The 25609-nt window shown below is 42.8% G+C and overlaps 2 long non-coding RNA genes across 2 annotated transcripts in view; both read right to left on the bottom strand.

The window, feature by feature from the left end:
- LOC141728123 (uncharacterized) overlaps window positions 1-25609 on the bottom strand; it is a 112559-nt gene that overhangs the window by 24337 nt on the left and 62613 nt on the right. The window lies entirely within an intron of this gene.
- Window positions 4964-23784, bottom strand: LOC141728125 (uncharacterized). The gene is made up of 2 exons (XR_012578840.1): window positions 9911-23784; window positions 4964-5647 (listed from the first exon to the last, which is right to left on the bottom strand). It is a non-coding gene; the product is annotated as an uncharacterized LOC141728125 (long non-coding RNA).

Below are 25609 nucleotides of genomic sequence, written 5' to 3'. Positions count from 1 at the left end.
TTGGCAGAATGCCTGACACAGCATCACTGCATAGCTGGGAAATCCAGTGCACTGCAAGAACACAAACATCAGCACAAGATGACAATTAGATGGCAGAGCTGCACTTATCAGAAAAGGAAGTACATTAAAACAGTAATTTTGGAGATAATGCTATTCAGAGCCTAGATCCTGGTGCACATAAACACAAATATAACATGTAAAAACAAAACAACAACAAAAACAAACAAACAAACCAAAACAAAACCACAAGAAAAACCAATAAATCCATGGTATAAGGCAGAAAGACTCTGGTAAAGTTGTTTAAAAATAAGTCATTCTAAATAGACAGAGATTCACAGTACAAGGCAGACATTTTCAGTGAAAGTAATCCCTCTGACATTTCAAAAAAGAGACTCTCAATAATTGATGGCTTCAAGAGAACTTACTTAGCTGAAGCTATATATTAAACCCCAGGAGATGCAGTACAAGTGTTTTTCACCACATTCTGCCTTAAGAACTAAGAAATAACACTACAGGTTCTAATGGCTTTAACTGCTCTCAATGCTAAAATGTTGTGAAGAACTAAATATGACCCAAAGTTTGTCAGAAGCTGTTTCTAACTGTGTGTGTAGTGCCACCAGTGATCAGCCATACACAGACACACCAAAGGAAATTCTCCTGAAGAATAACCAGGCACTTAATCTAAATGGCAAGAAGTGCAAATTGAGGGAGGATGTAGATGGAAGCAAAGCAGCCAGAGCAGCCTTCCCATCCAGCACTGCCTGAGCCCTGACAGTGGCAGGACAGAGGAGTTAAAAGGTCACTTTCACAGTTGATGTGGGTTTCCTTTAAGATGCCTGGAAAATGACTGTGCTGACCACATCCACATTCTGAAATACTTTTTTGAGAACTCCTAACGAAGCTCCAGCCAAAGGAACAGGAACTGACTCATTTGTACAGTACCATGCACAGTCACACTCAGATGTGTGCCCGAGGTGCACGTGGGCAGGGATGAAGCAGGCAAAGCTCACATGGAATCGGAGAGACTCCAGTCTGGGAATCTGCCCTGACACACCAGTGCTCAGCACGAAGGTGTGCTCACACACATCTTTATCCCTGCCAGCCTCAGCTCTGCTGCTCCTGCTTCTGAACACAAATTTATGCACAGAACTGAAGGGCTGCAAGCTGAGCTCCAGACCGTGAGCTGTCCGCAGTATTTCACTATTTGCAACTCAAACTAGCCATGAACAGAGAGATAAAGATAAATCAGCTGTTATGCTATTACAGCCTGTGTGTAGAGCAGGGGAAAAAAACCTAAACCAAGTGTACCTTTTAAAATGGACTTGGCTGTGTATGCTGTGTGTGAATCAACTCAGCCCCAGCTATGTTTTACTGCAAGATAAAACAGTCCTGAAAGCAAAACTTGAAGGATCCAACAAATCATTTCAGTATTTCCAATTCACTTGGCAGTTTTCAGTGCATGGGAAAATAGAATGCAATGAGGGGAGCTCTGTCCAGGACATCTATACTACTGAGTATCACCTTGCAGCTGCTAGCTATGTATAGACTTGCAGAAAACAGGCATCCCATTTAAAACTCTGCTTTCTACAAAATAGGTGTGCCACTAGGCCATTGTTTAAACCCACTGAAACTGCACTGAATCATTTCCCTGAATAGCATCACAATGAAGTGGGTGTGTTGTTTTTAAATCAAGGTGTCTGCTAAGCAAGTTCTTTGAACAATTTTTGATTATCAGCATATCCCAGAAGCATAAGACCATCTCTGAAATTCCATAGAAATTACACTTACAAGTGTAAGATGCCAAAGAAGCAACTCTGCACCAAATGGATCAGGGAAAGTCAAGGTGGGATTCCAGGAAGGAACATCTTTGGTCTAACTACAGAACTGTTAGAGCAACTAGAACTGCCCTAACTGCTCAGGATATCCATCAGAACTTCACTGCTCCCATCTCACCGGGCCACTGAATGCAACCCTTTAAAAGCAGATTTACCTGACATCCCAGGAATAATTTTCCACAGGGGTTTCAGGCTATCACAAAGAAGCAATTTTATCTACAACACACAAACTTGTTGTTTGGGTTTCCCCCCCTCCCCTAAATGAATATTTGACTAAGAGTCCTTGCCCATATCTAGGCACCTTTTAATTGAAGTGTATTTCTGTGGTATTGAATTGCACACTGCTCCTCCACCACAGCATTGCTTTTAAGCTCAGCCACAGAATAAGAAAGTTACAATAAGTTACAATAATAAAGTTACAAGTTTATCAGGCAGCAAAAGCATGTTGGAAGTGTACAAAGCCAACAAATCAATCCCTGAAGTTACAAATTATTGAGGGGCATTCTGGCTATAACATGCAGAAAATCCTGGGGAAAACACAGCGCTCATCTTGCTAATACAGGTTTTTTCCTCCCACTCCCTACCAGATGAGGTAACCAAGAAGATGAATCCTGACAGAAGAGCAAAACATGCACTTCATACTTAAAAGGCAATTAGAGACTTCTAATTCGAATAAATTTCCACCTTCTGTACTCAGTTTCTAGAGTATGATCCACATATGTTTTCAGGGGAATTTTGGTTATATACTAATGATACTAAAACACATCATTGACAAGAAAGAGACACCTAGACAGGGTAACAGTCATAAGAGCTTTCTTTTGTGGTGTAAGAAACAAGTGCTACATTTCAGTTTCTTCATACATAAAGGTTTCTCCTACCTTGCTGCTATTCCTGACACACCTAGTGGAAGCCATCACCTTCCACATTGAGGAAAGAGCCATTCCTCCCCATCATTCAGCCTGCTGACAACAGCTGAACAAAACCAACGAGGCAGCTGCAATCTGGAGCATCACCCTGACACAGCACACCCTCAGTAAGTTTGTGTATGGATTTCAGAGCCTCAGAGCTTCATTCTTCCTACTGCCATAAGCCAGTTGGGAAGAAAGCACTTTGATTTTCTGAATGTGACAGAAGATTTGCTTTCTCCAGCTGCTGTGCTAAAGAATGCTTTAGTGAGAGCTGCCTGATATTGCTCAGCAGTTTGTGAGCAGCTCCAGACAGGCAGGTGATCTCCCAGGTAAAGTGGTGTCGCTAGTGAGAGACAGCTCACACCACACCTGCCTGACAAAGGGCAGCATTTTTATGTTCTGTGTGTGCAGACTGGGCATCATCAGTCATTTCAGCTTCTCAGCCACCTGAGCACCACAGAGCAGAGCCACACTCCTGCAGCTGACAACAGTGGAGGAGACTGGACCACTACAGCACTCAAGTGAGCAACTCCTTTACAAGGCACATAAATCACAGACAGTTTCCACCAAAAGATTGCCTGGGCTAAGCAGCAGAGTGGAAACAAAGCAGCCACTCAACTTCCAGTTCCTCTCCCCAGCCACAAGGCACATCCTCCTGTCTGCTTGCACCAACAGATGCTCCCAAGCCACTGCACTGCAGCTCAGTTCAGCTGGCACCTATCAAAGGAAAGCCAAAAATCTTTTAAGGATGCTCAGAATCTCTTAAGCAAGGATCAATTCCCTGCTAAAGCAGCTTAATACCTTCACAGTCCACACTGTGGTTGTTCCTGAGAGCACAAAGTTTCTAACACCTCACTCTCCTCGTGCCCTGCTCAGGCTTTCCCTATCACAACTGCAAACACTGTTATGCAATGTACTAGAGTGCTACATTTCCTATAGTTTCCGGGAGAAAGAATAAACATTGGATTTCATCCTCATTCCACAGCTGCTTGTGGGGAGGGAGGCCTCCCGTCCACTCCTTCCTCCCCTGAGGAATTTCGGAGGAGGAGTGGAGCTCTCCCGGCCACGGCTCCAGCTCAGCCCCTGCCCACCAAACCCCGGCACTCCATCCCTGCAGAATGAGGGAGCTGCCACCCTGGAGGCTGCTTCTGCTGTCAGAGGTAAATTGGAAGCAGTAATTGTTGATGGTAATCTAATTTTTTTCACTCACTAGGGACTATGTCAAGAGCAGGCTCCCAAAAAGAAATCTATTTGTAAACACGGTGCAAATTGATTATTATTAGCACACACAAAACGTATCCAGCAGAACACTTTTACCCTCTTTCACTTACTGAGAAGTCAGTGCTTTATCAGGCACCTAAATATGCTCAAGCTTTAAAATCAGTTTAGCATGTCTCTTGTAAAAGACTTGTGCACTGATAAGTGATTAGTGATGCTACAAACATAGTCACTAATGATGAATATTTACACATTCATTAATTCGCCCAGAAGATTAACCAAAGCCATAGGTCTGAGGAGTTAAATATTTGCTGATGCTACATGAGGATCTCCTCCATTCAAAGGCTGTCATCTTACTAATTAGTGAATTTGGATACTACTTGCAAGATTTGCCTGAAAGTTGACTCTTCCCACATGTTAAATGAATCAAGGAATAGTTCAAAACCCATCAAATTTTCAATTCTTTTAACTTCAACTTCCACAGATTCCTCCTGAACAATCAGAATGGTCAATATTCCCAAATTTTTCACCCTTTTTTCTCAATTTGCTAGCACACAAGCTTGCCCTTTGTATCTGCAGGTAGATAGTGGCAAATACCTCCAGTTTTTACACAAAATCAAGAATATCACATGATCACATTCACGTGATCATTTCCCATTTAAAGCATTCAAATCCCATTGAGTAAAGCACACCTCCAAATGCTGAGCCCTCTTTATCAAAATATCATAATTCTTAACTAAGCCTGCAATTTAAAGTAGTATTGGATATAAATTTAAAATAGTATTGGATATAAAGTCTGATCTTTTAAATGTTTTATTCAGGGTTTTAATATCTGTTCTCCCCAAAAAATATAACTTAAAAGGACAAAGCAAAATGGGCCTCTCAAATTAACAGCTACTCCAAGTATTTGCAATGAAGGTAGAGAATGGAAATCATTGCCAATAAAAATAATTTCAGGTGTATTGCCCAACCCCACACTTGTTAGACAAGGGCACCAAAAGATGAGTAAAATACAAATATTTAATTATTCACAAGCTATCCAGACCTGTGATGATTTCCTTAAGGTGTGAACAGCTGGCTACAAAATTTAGACCAGATGTTGCTCTTAAAATGAGCATTGATTTATAAACACAGTTTCACCATGACCAAGACAGCTACAAAACTGTATTACAGCACTATGCATCTATTTATAGGAGATATTTCTGATGGTGAAGAAAAGTGAAACATCTGGTTCAAGATGATTATGAAACAGACAAATCTCATCACACAATAACTACAGAGCATCACTTTTCAAGAGCACAAACTCACGTGCAAAAAGGAACCAAAAATTCTGCAGGAAGGTACTTGCACATGCAGCAGGCAGAATTATTGTAATGATGGAGTGTAGAGTGACCATTACAAGGCCAACATAATTTTTTTCAGGATGTTGACTTTGATATTTCATTATGCAGGGAATAACTCCAGTCTGCAGATTCACTAGGAGGGTTGCATCACTGTCCAGTACTAAAAGCAACCGTGCACTGTTGTAACACAAGTAAGAGTCACATATTCAAAATGAAGGGGGTTTTGTTCTTCCTCATCTTCAAAAATCTTTGGGGACAGCCAGAAACTTCCAACATAGACACTGCCACAAGTAAGATCCTGGCCTAGAAAACTTCTTGATGGTTGAGATGTTCCAGCATTCACCTGTGCTCTCACAGAGAAATAAAGAACATTTTAGAAGTAGGGAAGAATCTGAACAGAACTATACAAAATGTTGGTGAGTATTTCCATTTGAGAAACATGCTGCTTGTGCAGTGTTTCTAGGCAATAATTCTGTCAGATCATTAATTTCCCTGGCTCAATACCTCATCTTGTAATACATAGTATGAGCTGTGCCAATACAGTATATTTTTTAGAAGAAGAGCTACAGCTTCTTCCCTGAACTAGGATGCTTACAACAGCACATCTGACTGTTGTGTATTATAGCCAAAGACAGAAGTTTTCACCTTTATAAAGAAATCAGGCTCAAAAAAAGAGAATAATTTCTAGGAGATTACAGAGCGTGTTCTCCGGTGCACCACACCCAGTCCCACCTTTTCAAATCTCTGTTTAGGCAACACAATGATGTGACTTTGGAGGTACTGTGGGGATATAATAGCACACAAACTTGAAAAGGAGGTTTAAACTGTTCTTCTTGGACAAATAGTTTCAGTTCAAATTTATCACCAGGAATAGTCAGATTCAGCAGCATCTGTATTGTCAGGCAAGCCTAGACAAGGCAAGCTTTTCTGCTGGGAGTTGCACAACAGGGCTGTGTCAGTTATCTCTGAGAACAAGTCAGAAACAGGCACCAGGATCTGCCTGAAAACTGTCAGCCTGACCATTGGGGCAGGATACTGCTCCAGAGGATCTCCTGTGTGCCAGACAGGAGGTGTGAAAGTGAAAGAACAATTTGTGGGTCATCACTCCATCATCAACTTCAAAGTCATCCAGCAACTCTGTAAGGTTGCTTGAGTCAATTCATTCTTGAGCTTTACATCATCCAGCTGAACCATAAAAGCAGATTTTCTGTCCTGGGACTGTTGAACTTTTAAAATGCTGATATTTGTACCAGTAAATCACTTATTTCAATCTCTATTGCTCATCAGCCTTTATGAGCAATACTAGATCTTCACAGAAATGAGTTGATGATGATGTTCTGGCATTATGAACTGAAACCAATGATAAATCATAATTATCACATGTAGGAGACAAGAGAATTTAGATATGCACTCCACCTCTGTCTGTCCATGCAGCAGCTTAGGTTTAAGTTATTTTTATTGGTGTTGAGGATTTTCAACAAGACATTTAAAGAAATATTAACAGCCTATCACAAGCCTATAAAATTGCTACATCTCTTATACATGTCTTTTTAAAGATGTCTCATCTTTCTCACAAATCCCAAGTAAATAAGTAGTACCAGCTCAACTTTTCAGCTGTGTCAAGTAATTTGTAAGAACAAATCAAACATAACCCCCAAAGAAAACTACTTCAATCACATTACACTGCATTTCTAATAAGTATAGGAGTAGAAGAACTATTTGCAGTACTAATATTACAGATGGATGAACAAAGTGTTCCTGCATTTGTAGAGAACAGATCCCACATAAGGAAACCAGTTTTAAACCTCAAAACAACTAGAATATAAAGGGGAAAATTTTGCTCACAGAACTGCAGTGAAGAAAAGTAATCTTAAGGGCAATTCCTTCTTCCTTTGCCACGTAATAAATGTAATATATCTTCAGGGACTGGAAACAAGCATCCTTGCCTTTTAAATCTTTCCCTAAGTTCAGGCTAACTAGGAGTGCAGCAGATGACCCAGCCCTCAATTCCTGGGCAGGGGAAAGAGTGAATGTTTAAGAGCCAGGGAGCCATGGTACTGCCACACTTGGGAGTGTGCATGTGTGTTATTCAGACCCTGAAATGTCCCATGGAACCCAACCTGCTAAAGATGCTACAGGGTGAGGGTGGCACACACCACACATTTAATGTTTCCATGGCTCACTGTAGCTATTGTAATAATTTCTGATCTCTCACTCAAAAATCCACTTAGTCACAAAAAGTTATCAATATCCAGGAGGTTGATGTGTGTTATGTGTGAGAGAGGAGAGGAATGTGGCACCAGCACATGGTCTAAAAACATCCAAATTAATGAGTCTGGAAGTTGTGCTATCTGACAACTCTGGGTGTCACCATGCAATGCTGTTCTATCACACATGTGGAGGTATCCCCACACTGTCTTGCTGTCCACATAATCAAAATATTTTATAGAACCCACACATTGCTGAAGTGCTACCAAACAACTGAATAAATCAGGGACAGAAGTGAACCAGCCATGTACCCCTTTCAGCATCCAAGCTGACACAGAACTACAACAATCCCTCCCCCCAGAAAAGCTAATTTTATGCATTCCTCATGTTTCCCCTTCTCTACATCAGTCAGGCAACACCACTAGCAATAACCAGTAAGAACTGTTATTATGACACATAAAATTTCAGATTCCCCCAAAGCATTTTGTAATTCCAGGCATTTTCTTTTTTAAAGCAAATATTTTGGTTACATATGCTCACAGAAATCAGACAGCAAAAACTTACTAACAGAATGAGAGTAAAATGTGGTTTTGCATGAGATCATATACTACAAAATGTAAGGGGTTTTTTTAATGAATAAACTGGAACAGTCAACAGTATGACACAAACCAAAGTACAAGTAACAGACATGATCTAAACAGAATTTGACTGGAACATGTTTATTTAATTCTCAAAATTTCAGCTTATGCTTAAATCAGTCAGCTCTCACCTCATACAAGTATTTCAAAATAGGTGAGCAAAACCCAGTGGGAGGGGACTGATCATTTTAATAATAGACAACAAATTGACTATACAGTTAAATTTTTTTCAAGCACTGACTACTTAAACAGAGTAGTATGTGCTTTTTATTTTTGGGAGAGCGGGGGAAGGGAGCAGGGGGACCTCTGAGAAGAATGCTAACCTTATGAATTCTTCCTCTGGAATTTTAATTGGTAAATCTATAAGTAAAAACGTACCCAGCTGCAGGGAGCTGCTCCCCAGCCCCAGCACAATCACAGAACCTCAGAGCCGTGTGCTCAAGCCTAAAAACAGAATATTCCTCTTAGATGATGCCCAGCCACACCTGAGCTAAGGAGGAGATTCCGACAGCACAACTTGGATTCCGCCTTTCCCGAATGGTGAAGCCTGAGTGCCTCTGGAAGACACGCTTATCTCACCATCTAGTCTTTTTATTGCTGCTCTTATTAGACATTTCCTACTCGTTTTTGCAATAAATTTAGCCACACAACAACCTTGAGCTCTATTTTTATACGCAGCATTGTTCAAAGAGCTTCCGAAAATTGTATTAGGAAAGAGAGAAAGGCCTTTGAACAACCAAGGCAAGCTCCATAACAGAAATGTAATCTCAACACGAGCTGGTTGCTTTTTTCCCTTTTTGGAAAAATCTTCACATAGGGATCCCAGACAGATGAAAGCAAGAGATTTAAAATAAGAAGCAGCGTTTTATGCATCAGAACCAACAGGGAAGACCATACTCTGCATGACACCTTTTAACCTGTAACCAAAGATCTTTCCAGGTGCACGTTGAATAAGTTACAGCTCAAAAAGAAAGTAAAAATAAAGCTTTCAGAGTTTTTAGAGCAAATTTGAAACACAGGTCACAACTTCCACATAATATATCCATTCTTTACTTACTGACCATACACAAGGTCTACAATGTATTACAGGCACTACTGTTTCCCATCTGACTTACAGGCAGTTTTCAATGTAGCAATTAGTGTACATAATTTTTAAAAAAATTGAAAAAAAAGGGTTTTTACACGCACTCACACAGTAACATGGTTTCTAGGCTCACACTATATTCGGAAGTCTTGTAAAAACCAACATTCTGAATATCTATATGTACTTATATATCACTATATTTCTGCTTGTGTCCCTGAAGTACATTCCTTTTTTTTTTTTCCCCTAAACACTGAGAGGATATTAAGTAACAGGCACGTGGGAAGTTATATCTAGTTTTAACACGCACAACGCAAAGCGATCACGCTCAGCTCGTGATTTAAAGCCACTTCAGCTTCCACACGCGAAAAAACAATAGCAAAGCAAACTCGCAGCTCCCGCAGCCCCGGCCTCCCCCCTCACACACCGGGACCCTCCCCGCGCCCACCACCCGCACCTGAACCCCGGCAAGGAGAAAGGACTTTCCCCGCCACAAGGAAGTCGCAGGCACACGTGCTAAGGGGCGCTTTTATCCAGCCGGGGTTCCGAGAAACCTCCGAGCAACTTCCCCCTCAGGAGGAGAAGGAGGAGGGGGGAGCCGGCAGCACCCGCCGCGCTCCCCCCCACAGGTGCGCCCCTTGCTTCCCCAGCGGGCCGGGCGCCCCCGCTCCGCACTCACCGAGCCCAGCGGCGCTCCCCACTGACAGGCGGCTCCCGGCAGCCCCGGGGGGCGGTGAGGGAAGGCGGACGGACAGGCGGCCCCAGCGCGGGGCCCGGCGAGGCCGCGGCAGCGGCGCAGAGCAGCGGCCGGCGCCGCCGCGCTGCGCTCTTATAGCGACCCGCCAATTAAGGGCGGCCAATGGGCGCTCGGCGGCCACGTGACGGGGCAGTTCCAATTACGGCGGAGAATTTTCTGAATTAGCGGGGTTACACAAAGGACACTCATTGAGGGGGGAAGGAAAAAAGGGCAGCGAGCGGGAGCGGGAACGCCCAGCCGGAGCCTGCTCGGTGATTTAAGGCAGGAAACTCCCTCGCCTCACACAGACACGGCCGCATTCAGCACCGGCCAGCATCTCCGCGGGAGGAATGTCTGGCGCACATTACGCTAATCCTCGCCCCCGAGCTGGGGTTTTTACACAGCCACCGCGGCCATCGCCTCGCCCGCTTCCCCCTCCTCGCCCAGGGCAGAGCGGCACCTCCTGCCTCCCCGCCAAAAAAGCGCTGTCTGTTATCTATATACACACACACACATATACAGATACATTTTCAAGTACAAGCTGGAAGCGGCAAAGCAAAGGCTAATGGTGTGAGCGATGTGCCGGGGCTGCCCCGACAAACTTCTGAGCGCGGCGGATGAGACGAGTCAATAAAAATTGGAATTATTGAAAGGCGTTACTGACCGATTAGTAATTAACAGCCCCCCGTGCCAGGAAAGGCTCCCGCAAGAGAAACGCGCCGCTGCTAATTAATGTTTTACGTTCTAGTTGTGAGGAATTGCTCACAAACAGTGTATAAAATCAGGCTCCCTCAAAAGCAATGCTGAAACCCTCACCTGCCCACAAACCCGTATGGAGCTCAGGCCAACAGCTCCAGCGCCTGCCTGAGATGCCACCGCTGCCACCGAGCTGCATCCCGGCTTTCCTGCCCTGCAGAAACACGCGTGGCCGTGAGCATCGCACAGCCGGAACAGGGGCCAGGCTGCCTGCCACCGACGAACCCTGCCAATCCCAATTTATGGGCAGGAAACATGTGCCAGGACAAACCAGCCGAGATGACTCAAGTCGCCTCTCCCCCACCCTCCTGTTCCTCAGAACAACAGCCCTCTTTAGCAGCGGGGAGTAGGATCTCGTAGAGGAATGACTCAAAGTTGCTCTCAGGGGTAGGGGAAAAACCCCCACAGAACAGAAAACACTCAATTCCTTCCCCACACCCTCCTCTTTTTTTTTCACATTGTATTAATTAAACGCGCAACAACTTTGTCTTGAGGTAACAAATGCACTAAAGAGAAATCTAGTTGGACCGCAAGATAAGTTTACTGAGGTCAAACCCAAGGGAAAACTAATCTAACCACATTTTCAATTTTTTTGGACTATTCCATAGACCAATAAAACCATAAAATGACAAAAACATCCTATCCTAGAATAGCATGAGGATAGCAAAAAATGTTATGTTTAATTAAAGTCAGATGACTTAATAAAAATTTCACACTGTGTACATACAAAACTCAGTATCACTTTTTCATCTACTGTAATTTTTTTAAAGAAAATGATCACACATTTTAAGCTTTTGGGGGTACTTTTTATCTTTGATTTAAAGTTATTTTGATTAGAATAAAGAGATCAGAATACTTTATAAATCATGTCTATGAACATTACGCCAGTAAGTGATTTTTAAATAGCAGATAGATTAGTTTCGGGAGAATAACATGTTCCATCTTCTTAGCAGACAGTGAATAAATCTCTCTTAAAATAGCCACAGGTTTTCTATTAACATAAAAAATGGGAGAGGCACTGTCCACCTCCATTGGAACTTTGGTGATAGATAGCAGCATTGAATATGAGACCTAAGATAACAGGTGAAGCTGTAGAAATCAGGAACTGGAAAGCAAACCAGCCAACACCTCCCCAAGGACTCCATAAATGTGACTGTATCCCCATCTTGAAAAAAGTTCCAGCTTCCTCACAGCTCCTGCAATTGAAATGTTGTTCCAAAAGTTGCTTCTGATGGTTTGGACATTTATTTTTTTTCAAAATTTCCATCTTAAACTTATTCAGGGCCAGCTGCTGGCACAACATGAAGTGATCTGCATTGTCCTCTCTTTGCTAGAACAGAGCTTTTCCTTTTCCTGTGCTGTACCACAAATGCCCCCATTCTTCCATTCTGCAGCCTGCTGGTAGGCAGAAATCATATCTGCCTTCGACTCTGATGAGATATTTTATGCTAACAATTTTATCATGCTCCATCTCTGAGTTCACCCCAAAGCATTTATTACGAGGTTCTTCATGAAAATAATTTAGATTGAGACAATCAGTTCTTTTTGAATGGAAACCGTGACTCAGATGAGCCAAACACAGAATATTCCACCAAAGTATTCTATGTATAGCATTTGTGTGAATTCATGAAGCCAGCCAAATAACATAAGTACTCCATAATGGAAAAGCTGATTAACCATTATAAATACTTCAGAAGCACATTTTAAGGTAAATCCTCATAATATCCCTGTGAAATGGTAGTCTTTAGTCTCCTTTAGAAAATGAGAGGCCAGGAATATTTATAACGTCTTGACCAACATCACAGAAGTTTCCATCAGGAAGCGAGCTGCACCGAAGGGGCTCTTGGCTGCCTGTGCCATGCCACATCTCCTGTAAGAGCACACTGTGCATCTCATTCCAGCCTAGTGCTGAGCTGGATCACCTACAGTCACCTTCTATGTGGCAAAAACATTGAAAAGTTATAGCAGCTCATCTCTGCTTTCATAGTTGTCCCCATTCTTGAGAAATACTCTTTTTGATAAAGCCAGTATAGTTGGTGGTGGTGGCATTTTTGGGTGTTTTTTTGAGGGTCAGGGGCTGAGACTTTTGTCCTGCTGCAGAATGAGAATGCAGAAAGGTGTATCACTGAATTGCTGGCAGTGCTGGTCTAATTTCAGCAGCATGGCCATTCAGACATGACTGAAGTTCATGTGGATTCCCTCTGGCGTGTTCTCTGTGTGCTTTAACACATAAACCCAACAAGAGCGGGAAGGCAGAGAATAAGGAATGTGAGAGGGAAGGCACTGCTTTCTTCACCCTGCTCTGTGCCCCCTCACAGACAAAATCTCCCACCTATTCTCCCTCTTTTGACCATTCCCTTAGGAGACAAGACCTGCTTCTCTTTTGTCTGAGCAGTGACGTTTCCTACTGTAGTTAGCACCTGTCCTCTCCCAAATGTTTTTCTCTTCTGACTTTCTCACCTTTGTGTCTTGGTCTAAACATGACAGATAAATTGCCTGATTGCTTTTGAGATGTTCTTCATTGGTGTTGGACACGGGCAGGACAACACTGGTACTGGATGTTGGTCATTGGTGTTGGACACAGGGACAGGACAGCACTGGTACTGGACATTGGTTACTGGTGTTGGACACAGGGAACATCCAGATCTCAACAGGATGGAGAGAGACTGATCCCATCAAGATTTCAGCACTCCACACTGCTGCCAAAGGCCACCACCCACCACACCTCAGGGACTCCTGCTCCCCAGGAGAGTCAGGCAGCCCAAGCTCGACAATTCCCATCTCACATAAAGCCATGAGGCAGGAGAGGGAGAGAACCCCTCAGCCCCTCAACAGAGACCACCTGTGCAAGTCCACTTGTCACCCCAGGTCAGCTTTATTTACTTCAGTACTTCGTGACCAGGAGTGAAGATGTGGAAGACCTGAAGATCTCAGGACTGGGGGAAAAAGCAGGCTCTGGTGTTTCCCTGAGGAAGGGAGTGAGCTCCCCAGTGAAGTGACACCACCCTCAGTGCTAATTGCACTGAAGGCCCTCCTCTGCCCGAGGGGAAGAGCCCAGCCCACGGGGAAGCTCTCAGCACCACTGGGACGTGTGAACCAGGAAAGTCACAGACCGTGTGAATGTATGTATCATTTTCTTACAGCACCATGCAGAAGAAGATGTCAGGAAGAAGAGAAAAAAAAAAGAATTTTCTCTTTTCTCCCCTACAGATCCCCTTCCCTGTCGATATTATTGAAAAAGTAAAGCTTGTAAGCACAGATACAAAGAAACATGCATCATTTAACTAGAAAGTGAGCAAGTCCATGTTTGTTTATTTTTCCTTTGGGTAAACAAGGGATGTAGGTTTTGAGAATCTTTGCATTTAAAAAGCCAAACAAAACACACAAACAAACAAACAAAAAACCCTAAAACTGAATCCTCTTTGATATTTACCCTTAAGGTATCCATTATTTGTCTGTTTCAGTGGAAGTTGAAGGGCTGTATTAGCACACTTGGCTGAAAATGCACTTTTTCCCACCGGCTTATGCAAGTTATGGTACCTGCAGTGACTGATTCACAGCATCAGTGTGCAGGAAGTCCCTCCGTGCTCAGTGCTATATACATAACACACGTCAGCCTTCAGAGGCACTGAGCTGCTCCTAATTTCCACTGGGATTGTTGGACTGCATCACCTCTACATTCCAGCTCTCTGTAAACATCTCTTTTTCATGTATAAAACATCTCCTTTGAATGCTGGCAGTGTCTGATCACAGGGGCTGAGCTGTGCTCAGCATTCAGCTCTCAGGGAACACGGCTTGTCAGGCACAATGATGGGCAGAGCTGTAACATTTGTGTTTCCAGCGGTGGGTGAAGACAGGAGCTTTCCACCACCCATCCACAGAGGAATCTGGCACCAGCCTGGAGGAAACACGGCACGCTGCTACACATTTGTGTAATGAAAAAACTGTGGCTTTATCTCTTCTTGGGGAAAAGCTTGTTAAGGACACAAAATTGTTACTAATTAAGGAACAAATAATATAAAAGTAAGGTCTTCTGGTGTTCCACTTCAACAAAAAAAAATCCCTATATATGGTTTTCTCAAATAATTATTTTTTCCAAAGTTACACTCACAAATACAAGAACCTGACCAGTTTTAGCATCGCTTGCTGCATTTTAGCTCTGCTGGACTGCTGAATGCAAACACAACTCAATGCAGTGCTGCTGTCTGCTAAAGTAACAAGAAAATCAGAGTCCTGCTGCTGCTCCTCTATGGCACTTGTGAAAAGGAAGTCTTGTTAGACTCTTATCAACAGAAGTAAAACAGCAGTGTGGAGAAGGATTTCATTTGCTCCGTTTCTAAATCAACTTTTTCAGACTACGGTGACATAAATATACAGTGGGTGAGGGTGGGGGAGGTTTGGGTGGGAGAAGGGGAGGATGGAGGAGGACAGGGTTTTGTGCCAAGAGCTGAATCATAACCATGTGAGTAATTTTGTTGTTTTTTTTTTTTTTTTTTCCGTAAGGGTATGAATCAAATTAAATTTGTTTTGCTGTGGGTGAAGGAAGAGAGAATATAATAGCATGAATCAGAGCTATCATCAAATATGTGGCACAGACTAAAAATTAATTACAATTACTGTGTTCTTGTAAAAAGTTTCTGCTGTAAGATGCAGCAATTTTGTTAATCAATATAATCCATTTAAAATTCATAGGCATTAAACCCTTTCCATTACTTTCCTCTTCCTTTTAATTTTTTTCCTACTATAACAAGGAAAAGATGAGCATCTCTGAACAAAATCCTTCTTCATCTGTTAGAAGCCTTTTTGCTCCAGTGGTTAAATGACTGCTGCTAATAATGAAAATTAGATATTAGACCACATGTAGTCTCTTCAGTCAGGACTAGCTCAAGGATGCAAGTCCAGGGAATACATGATTTACCACCTTAGCACAGATGCTTTATTAGGCATTCTAATAAAGACAACTTATTTAGTGAATAAGCCAAACAGAAAAATACTCAATATCTCTTTGTCTTTTCCTGTGAGAGGGATATAAGGTCATGGAAAAATGAGTGTTTTTTACACTTTGGAATAGCTATTTAACTGTGAGATACTGGGTAAAGAATAAAAGACTTAGACCATAAAACATCTTTTAAAGAAGCCATCACAAATACTTGGGAACAAACCCATGCACTATTAATTACTAGTTAGATAGATAACTAAGGATATACATGTATTTTTGTACTAGTGAGGAACCACTGATTTTGATAACAAAAAACTTTGCCTCTAAGCTTCTAGTATGGAGAAAATGTCATTTAATTCCCTGTCTGAAAAACGCAATAAAGCCACAGTAAGGCATCATTTGGAATCAATTCCTGCCCCTAAACAACTCCAGATCTTTCCCATAGTAATTCTCTTGCACGTGCCCAGTAAAACTCTCTGCAGAAAGGACGGGTGTACAGCATGTTCAGGAATTCAGCTGAACCACCAGCCTTAAGGACGCGACTCCCAGACAGACAGACAGACAGACAGAAAACTTCTGCACAGCCCACTGCAGCTGCTGTGCCTTTCCAGGGCTTTGTGTCACAGAGGGGAAGGAAGAAAATGGAAGACAATTCCCTCAGCCATTCTGGAAAATCCCTTTTGAGCATCCCAAACACAAAGTTGCTGGACCAAGAACCTCCTTGCTGCCTCATGGAAGCTGTTCCTCCTTTTTTGTCAGCATCACTCAGCACCCAGGTTCACCCAAACCTCTGCCAGGTGGGACAAAAGCCCAGACAACTTTGCAGTGCTTGGTGAGAGGCAGATTCAAAATATCCCATGGGTTATCCCACAGCACCTTAGATTATCCAGATTATATATATATATATACACACATATATATACATATATACACACACACATATATATATGTATATATTTAATATTATATCCAGATTATATTATATTCAGGATTATCCAGATTATCCTTACAGCATCTCACAGTCTCACCTCATATGTGAGGGGGGACAAAATCACTCAGAAGATGTCTTTGACACAAGCACCCAGGACTGCAGGATGACCAGACAACAGCACACACTGGAACAACCCTCTAGAACACAGCAACTGAAACTCTCAAACAATCCTTAAAATCCCTCAAAACACAGCAATAGGAATTCTCCTGCAAAGAGATCAGTGCCACTGTGGCAAGCAGTATTTTGAGATGGTCTGGTGGTATAATAAGAATATAAAAATTTTTTTTCTTTATATTCACAACCTCAAAGAAGAGCAATTCCCCCTCATTTGCCTCAAGACAAAAATCACTGATGTTCCCTAATTTTACTTGCAATGAAGAGTAACTCCAAGCAGAAATAGCAGAAATAAGCAGAAATAAAATGCAAGTGGCCAGAAGTTAACCAGAGAAGATGCTTAATATCTCTTCCTGAAGGATAAATCAGCATTTTTACCATAACTGTGGTCATCTTTATTTATTACACAATAGCTTACCACAGGCCGTGGGTTGTTGGGCTTTTTCACATTTCTGGTTAAATTATTTCTCAACTACTGTGTAGAAACCAAACTTCTCGAATGTCCACCCTCCTTATTCTGGTATACAATGGCAGAGTTTAGTAGGGATTTTTATAGGACTGTCCTACACACAACACTTGGTAAAGTTAATTCCCAGCTTTCCATGGCAAAAAGCTGCCTTTTCTTGCAGTTGTTAGAAAGGTACAGAAAGGAAAAAAACATTTTTCTTTGGCAAAAAAATTACTGTATACCAATATTGATCAGAGCAGTAACATTCTCAGCCACTAAACAGAAAAGCTCTTACACCTCAGTCCCAGATATTAATCATGTTTTAAATATTGTTATTATTATATGCAATATAATTTTGTGTATGTTAGCTATGAGGTTTTTAAGTATCTGCTGGAACATATCTTTTCTACCAGCTCTTCTCAACCATCTCAGTGACAAATTTCAAAGGGAGCCTTCTATCTAGGCACTTGGCTACAAAACCATATTAAGGCTAGAAAATAATTTTTATCCAAGTACAGGAAATAATATACTTATACACTTAGCAAAATCATTAGGGATTTATCTAAACACTACAGATTTTTGTAGAAAAGCCTTCTGTAAATGCAATGGCTTTAAATTAGTACACATATTACTACTATTTGTTTACTTTAATGGCTTAAGAAATATTTCTGAAAGTAGCCTTTGAAAACTGAAATTCTGTTTTGGTTTCGAAAAAGTCCACACATCCTTCCCATTTTCAGAACTGCTGGAACAGTTCAAGAAAAGACGATGGGAAATTCCATTTGAAAATGCCAACACTTGCAAATACAATTTGAAGCATGGGATGGGAACATCATAAAGAATGTAGAACAAATATTTCTCCACAATTACACATTTTGTTTCTCCCATCCTATGAAGAAAAGCTATAGTGTGGGGATGTGAGGAAATGGGAATTGTAGTCAGGAACATAACACACCACTCATAATAAAATATAGAACTTCTTTCTTTCAAAACTCATAGGCACAGTGTGGCCATGGGTACACACTATTGCTTGCCTTCCAGTGCATTTTTATTCCTGCCCTGTTAAATTCAAAAGGCAGTCCAGGATTATGAGTTTTGGTGACTTCATAATGGATGCACATGTGAGTTTTTAAATTAGTCTGCGATGCCTGAAAGGCATTATTTGAAATTTGTTTCAAGGCATGCTTCAGGAGAGAGAGGTCTCAGCACAGACAATCCTGACCTGGCACCTTTCACAGAGCTAACAGGAGGCATTTGATATGCATGGATTAGTGAAGCCAGTGCAGGCTGATTCGTGTGCCTACAACAGCTCCTGCACACCAGAACTGCATCCAGAGGAGGGTCACAATACTAATAAACGCAAAATTAATTTCACACCTCCTAAATTACAAGGCAAGTCTTATCAGTGCTAGACTGTGAGCTTCTAGGGGCAGAGACAGCCTTGTCTGTCTCTCTTGCAGAGCATTAATCATTCTGTGGGTGCTCAGGGCTAATAAGACGCACATAAATCTATTCTGATGTGGTTTTTTGCCACTTCAGACTCGAGGAGAGTCACACACACGCACAGACATAATCTTACCTCTCTACCTAACGCTACACTAATGCACCTAATTGAAAAAACAAGTCTTGATAGGAACAGAAAGGCTTTGTTTTTGTTTATGCCACCCAGACAGAGTCTGTGGCTATACAATGCAAATAGTTGGCAAAACCTAAACCGCAAGTATGCAGCAGCACTGTGAGTAATAAAGATAATGTTTGTATTTTGTTTATGAAGAGCCCTAACCAAACACTAAAGCAACTGTACTGAAACCAAACAACACTCAGATCTTTAGAAAGACTTCAGAGGATCCAAATAATATAATTTAATCACTTTGTTCTTTAACAATCTAAACATCACTTGAAATTTACAAGCAGTAATTCTGCAAGTGAGTCCTCTGAGCTGAAAAATGGGATGTAGCCAGCTGCCTTTTTCTACCCCAACTATTAAAGTTCAAACAAATGAAGCTCTATTACTGAGGGAAAAAGAAAGAAACACCTTACAAAACTCCATTGCCCCTAAGGTTGAGAAATGCTGTATTGCTCAGCCAGCATGGAATTCCTCCATCTCTGGAATCATGTGAAAGTGTGTTGCAGTTACTTCACTGTGCTGAATAATCTACATACAGCTTTGACAGCACACCTGCACTTCTGTGTGGAGTGTGCATAAGAAATGTGTAAAAATGGGTAAGAAATGTATTCTATACCTAAAAAAAAAAAAAAAAAAAAAAAGAAAAAGAAAGAAAAAAGAGATGCTGAGGTAAGACTTCTTGCTAGGAAAACCCAGGATCCAACTAGTTCTTCCCCACAGGGTGCACCAGAGGCAGCCTGGACAGCTGTGCATGACTGACCCTGAAAGATGTTGAGCAAAACTGCCAATGTGTACCTTAAAAAGCAGAGCCTGGTCTGTAATTCCACTCTTTCCAACCCCTGTGTGTGACATAATTGATCAAAAGAGCCAGCACAATCAACCTTGCAAGGAGCTGCCCAACAAAACATGGGGACTTCTCTGGCTTGGAGAAGTCCCAGTAATACTTCACCAAGAATTGAGGCGTAGAACAAAGCAGCAGTCAGCTCCTCCTGCACACAACTGAGACATTTCATTTCCTAACCCATGGTTCTGAGCCTCCACAGGCAGCCCAGACCCCTCTGCAGATGCTGCCAGGCAAGACTCAAACCCAGGGCTACAGGTGTCCCAGAGCTGCTCAGCAATCAGGTGCTAAAGCAGGGACAATGCTGACCTCCTGTCACCTGCCTGAATGGCCAGGTCTGGGTACACCACCCCATTTTATAGGAAATGCTTTTTGCATTTACCTTGGCTGCTGTGGCATGACTGGGGCCAAGTCTGTTTGGGCAGAACCTTTTCTCTAGCAAAAAATGACCACAAATGACATCTCAAACTACTCTGCACACATGTGGAGAAGATCAACAGAGACATTCTCTTCCAAACAAAAAGCACTCCTGCAATACTAAATCTTCTGCTCTAAGCTGGCTATCTTGTCCTAAGGAAAATCCTCTGGTGACCTGGCTAGACAGGACTTGGAGAAAGAGCAGAGATTGCCTTCTCCTCATGTTATCCACCCTGAAATCACCACTGTCTGAGAGGCTGTGTTGGCTGAGTCTTTGCTTGCAGGGTTTCTCAGGGAGAGCCTTGGCAAATATGGCACTGGGAGATAATATCCCTTGTCTGATTATCACCCCCACACACTTAGAAACAATTGTGAAACACTCCTGTGGAAATCCTACCAACCTGTAGCTGGAGAGGAAAGACCAGCATGGGATGTGTGTGTGTGTAGGAGGGATCATCAACAGCAGAGCAGCAGCTAAAGGGGAAAAAAAAAAAACCAAACCAAAACAAAGCAAACAAAAAAACCCCAAAGAAACCAAAAAATCCTAAACCAACAAAAACAAACCCACCCAAAAAAAAGAAAGCGCCTGGAGTAGTTGACACGTTCACAAGGATGGTTTCTCTCCTTTTGTACACCTAACATTTCCTTTCTCTTCTGCACCCACCTGCTTTGTAAAGGGAGCCACATAACAGGCATTATTACAATTAAATGGGCAGACAGGGAGCTCTGCTCAATCTTTTCAGTGTTTGTCTGGCCAATACTCCCAAAAGTGGCACCTTGGTACCTCCTCTTTAAGGTCCCTGTTTGCTCAACAGCCTGAAGATCCCATTCATAGATCTCTGCTGGTAAAACACCTGTGAACAGCTACTAAAACCCTCCAAAAACAGACAAAAAGTTCATCAAAAACAGCTCATCTTCCTTCATGTCACAGACATCATCAGCCCTGTTATTGAATATTCCTTGCCTCCAGCACCCAAAACTGCTCCATTTCACAAGGAGAACAGTTTGGTTAAACTCTTCCCAAAGCCAAAGTGTCCCTGCACATGGAGTTTCAGCACTCTGGCACATGCAGAATATTCACATAAGGGAAGGTGGCACATTTAGGTATTCCTGGGGCTCTGCTTGCACCTTCCTGCCCCAGAGCAGTCCTCCTGTGACACAGATGTAGCAAAGTTTGGCAGGATTATCATACCCCATGCCCAGGAATCCTTTGATTTCCTGCAGGCTCCGAGTGTCCTGCACTCAGGTCCAGGACAGCTGATCACTCCGATGCCTCCACAATTAAATGTTCTGGGAAGCAGGTTAGATTAAAAATACACTGTAACAAACATCTTAAAGTGTGTCTGCTCAGTCAAGTCTGAAAGGCAAGTGGTGCTGGTGCATTAAAGTATTCCTGTTCGCAGGGTAGCTTAAAAATACCTGATTTATTGCTCTTTGGCAACATTGTGTCTAGAGATAATCAACCACTCTGACCTCTCCTACACTGAACAGACTGCACAATATCATTCTCAGGGAAATACTGCTTCACTTTTAGATATCTTGTTCAAAGTATGAATGGTTAGGTTATTTTCTCATCTTAATAAATGATGTAAAACCTCCGGACATATGGTAGCATTTGTAAGCTTTTAGGCAAGCAGTGATAACTTTCAAATGTTACTTCCCTTCCTCCTCCTCCACTACATAAAACAAATATACTGGAACCCATTTAAATCTTAGTGACAAACACATTTAAAAGGGACTAATTCCAGTTAAAGTTTCCAAATGTCAGATGAACACGTTAAATAATTACACCCAAAAAATGAAGAGCAGATGAACTCTCATTCTCATCATTGGTTGAAAAAGTGCCTGTATATTTCCAATAAGGATTGCACAACTTTATGAGACAATGCTTGTGCCTAAATTAGCAAGGAACAAACAAGTGTCAGCTCATACTTACAGGGACATCTGACAAGTATCATTCATGCTAACTCAACACTACCAGATTAGAGGATTGCTGCTGTCTCATTCAGTTTTTGAGTATCAATCCACAACTGCTTCATTTTTTTTTCTAGTTTAAGATCCATAGCCTGGCTCATTTCTGAATAATGGTTACAAACTGTCTGTGGACTGAGGCTTTGGTTTCTCAGAAGCAGAAAGCCACAAAATTCATAAATGAAGGCATGGCACCACACATGCCAAGGTACTTAATTACGAGGAGAAGTTATCTCCAGGAAGAACCTGGACCTGTTTCAGCAAGTCCAGAGCAGACCACGAGGATGATTATGAGGGTGGAATATCGCTGCTATGAGGAAAAGTGGAGGGAATTGGGATTGTTCAGCCTGGAAAAGGGAAGACTTTGGGGTAACCCAACTGTGGCATTCCCATACCTGAGGGGAGCCACAAGAAAGATGGAGAGGGACTATTCACAGGGAGCTGGAGTGACAGGAGGAGGTGGAATGGATTCAGATTGAGAGAGGGGAGGGTTAGATCCAGTAATAGGAAGAAATTCTCCACTGTGAGGGTGGTGAGGCCCTTGTACAGGTTGCCCAGAAAAGCTGTGGATGCCCCGGAGGCACTCAAAGCCAGGCTGGACAGGGCTCTGAGCGACCTGGTCTAAGTGGAAGGTGTCCTTGTTGGGGACGTTGGAACTTAAAGATGATCTTTCAGGTCCCTTCTAACCAAACCCTTTCTGTCATTCTCTGATTCTAAGCCTTTGCCTGCTGTGTTCTTTGGAAAAACAAAGGTGCATTTTCCCCAGGAGCTTTTTGCATTTACCAGATTCTCTCCTATTATCAAGAAGCACACATGCCCTCCCCAGAGCACGTAGCAGAGTCACACTGGAGTGGTTCAGACATCTTCTCTGATTGAGTGCTGTACTGTCATCCATTATTACTCAAGGCCACTCATAGCATGCATTAACATTTATAAAGTTGGAATCTATTCAGCCTGTCCACCCAATAGCTGACTAACTGGATGTTATTACTTGAAAAATAAATCTCACAAAAAGGGAAAACAAAATAACCTGGGTACACAGAATAACACACTCTATGTTCTCTAACACAAGCATTACTAATACTGAATAAATGGGCAAGTATTTAATCTGTAACAGCTTCTAAGCTTCTCACAGAACAAGAAGAGTGAAGACTACACACTTAATATTATTTTGCACTTTCACAACTGAAAGGAAAACTAAATAAGCAAATACTTTCTACTAGTTAGGGGTTAACTAGTTAACTAGTTAACTTATTGCTATTCCTCTAAATATAAAAAGGTGCTGTGTGCTTCAGGGGGAAACAGGCACCAGTAGCAACAAGCTGTTCAGCACTTTGTGCCAAATGCTCACAAGAACACTGAACACAGAACACATCCAGAGCTGCAGCAAGCCAGGCTCAGGAAACCCAAAGGTGGAAGAAACACATCTTGACCAAAATTAAAGAGAGTAAACCTCACCCCAAAATGCTGCTTACAAGGGCTTTGCTTGCAGCAAATACAATGTAAATTTGCTTGAATTGGAAAACAATAAAGGCTGCATTCCTGGAGCTGGGCGGTTTTGGGTTAATATGCAGAACCTTTAGGTGCTGCCCAGAATTATTCTTGTCCTGGAGCTCAGCGGGTTCCGCACGCCGTGTCCAGCCTGGGGCTTTAAAAGGTGCTGGAGGAAGCAGGGCCAGGATCCCGCAATCCCCACCTGCCCCGGGAGCTGCCCCCGCCCCATCCCATCCCATCCCATCCCATCCCATCCCATCCCGCCCCATCCCATCCCATCCCATCCCATCCCATCCCATCCCATCCCATCCCATCCCATCCCATCCCATCCCATCCCATCCCATCCCATCCCATCCCACCCCATCCCTGTCACAGACATCTTTTCATTAAAATCCTTTCTTAGGATTTTTTCCTGCTGAAGCTGAGAAGTTTCAGCAACAAAGTGTAAACAAGGGTTATCGGCTGCTGTGGAATGCAACAGGTGGATCCGTGATTGGTCTCATGTGGAAGTTTGGATTTACTGACCACTCACAGCAGAGCTGCTCTTGCTCTCTGCCGGGACACAGATCTTTGTTATTCACTCTTTTCTATTCTTAGCTTAGCTAGCCTTCTGAGAACCTTTTCTTCTATTTCATTTTAGTACAGTTATAATCTAATATATATATCATAAAATAATAAATCAAACCTTCTGAACATAGGATCAACATTCTCGGCTCTCTGTCACCCTGAAAACCCTTGTGACCACCATCACACACCCCATCCCATCCCAGCAATCCCCCGTCACCGCCTCCGCTCCCTGCCGACTCGACCCTGCTCAGTACTCGAGGTCCCTCCTTTCCTTCCTTCTTTTCCTTCCTTCTTTTCCTTCCTCCTTTTCCTTCCCCCTTTCCCTCCCTCCCTTCCTTCCGCCACTTCCTTCCGCCACTTCCTTCCGCCACTTCCTTCCGCCACTTCCTTCCTTCCTTCCTTCCTTCCTTCCTTCCTTCCTTCCTTCCTTCCTTCCTTCCTTCCTTCCTTCCTTCCTTCCTTCCTTCCTCCGTCCCTCCCTCCCTCCCTCCCTCCTTTCCGCCACTTACTTCCTTCCGCCACTTCCTTCCGCCACTTCCGCCACTTCCTTCCGCCACTTCCGCCACTTCCTTCCGCCCCTTCCCTTCCCTTCCCTTCCCTTCCCTTCCCTTCCCTTCCCTTCCCTTCCCTTCCCTTCCCTTCCCTTCCCTTCCCTTCCCTTCCCTTCCCTTCCCTTCCCTTCCCTTCCCTTCCCTTCCCTTCCCTTCCCCTCCTCCTATGGCTTTGGTGCACGGGCAGGGCTGGAGTTAAAACCTCCTGCAGTTAAAGACCAGAACCAAATGCCCCCCAAGAGCCCAGAGCAGGCACCTCCTCCCCCGGGCAGTAAATCCCCATCCTGACTGCTGGCCTGGGCTCTCCCTCCAGACACAGAGGTTTTTCTGAGGGGGATTCCCCCCCTGTTCTCAGGAAACATTTACATCAGTGTCTACAAAGCATTCTTCAGAGACTGATGAGAAGTTCTAAAAGAGCTTTGTCTTCAATTACGAAGAATATTCAGCTTTAGCACGTAATGTATGTCCCATATCAGCCAACGCTTCGCACAAGTGGCCACAGAACAAAATGTTCAGTGAAAAAGCCTCAACTCTATGGCTTGTTTTTCTTCAGAGGAATTTGGTGTGATGATGAACAGGTTGGGCTATGGGAAAGGCTCATTACATCTTCAGAATTCTCACAACAGAGAGATTTTTTAATTTTAGTGAACCCCAGCAATTATTTTCTTCAGTATTCTTTGGCAAAATACACTCTTCCATACATTTTTCAGATGGAGCGGTCAATAAACCAATGCTCAGAACCACTACTATAATTTGAGCACACAGATTAAAATACAATTAAAACCATAGTTGCCTGTTTGAAAGATTTATTGCAACACTTCAGATCTGGCCACTTCTCAGGAGCAAACTTCCTGAGAATGTTATAGCCTGCTCCAAAAAGCAGCAATTCCCACCCAGTAGGAAGCAGTGGGCAGTCTTGGAAAAAA

Source organism: Zonotrichia albicollis, chromosome 2 (genome assembly GCF_047830755.1).
Source record: "Zonotrichia albicollis isolate bZonAlb1 chromosome 2, bZonAlb1.hap1, whole genome shotgun sequence".
In the NCBI taxonomy this organism is placed as follows: Eukaryota; Metazoa; Chordata; class Aves; order Passeriformes; family Passerellidae; genus Zonotrichia; species Zonotrichia albicollis.
The sequence above is the reverse complement of the archived record's forward strand: the minus strand, read 5'-3'. Positions and strand labels throughout refer to the sequence as shown.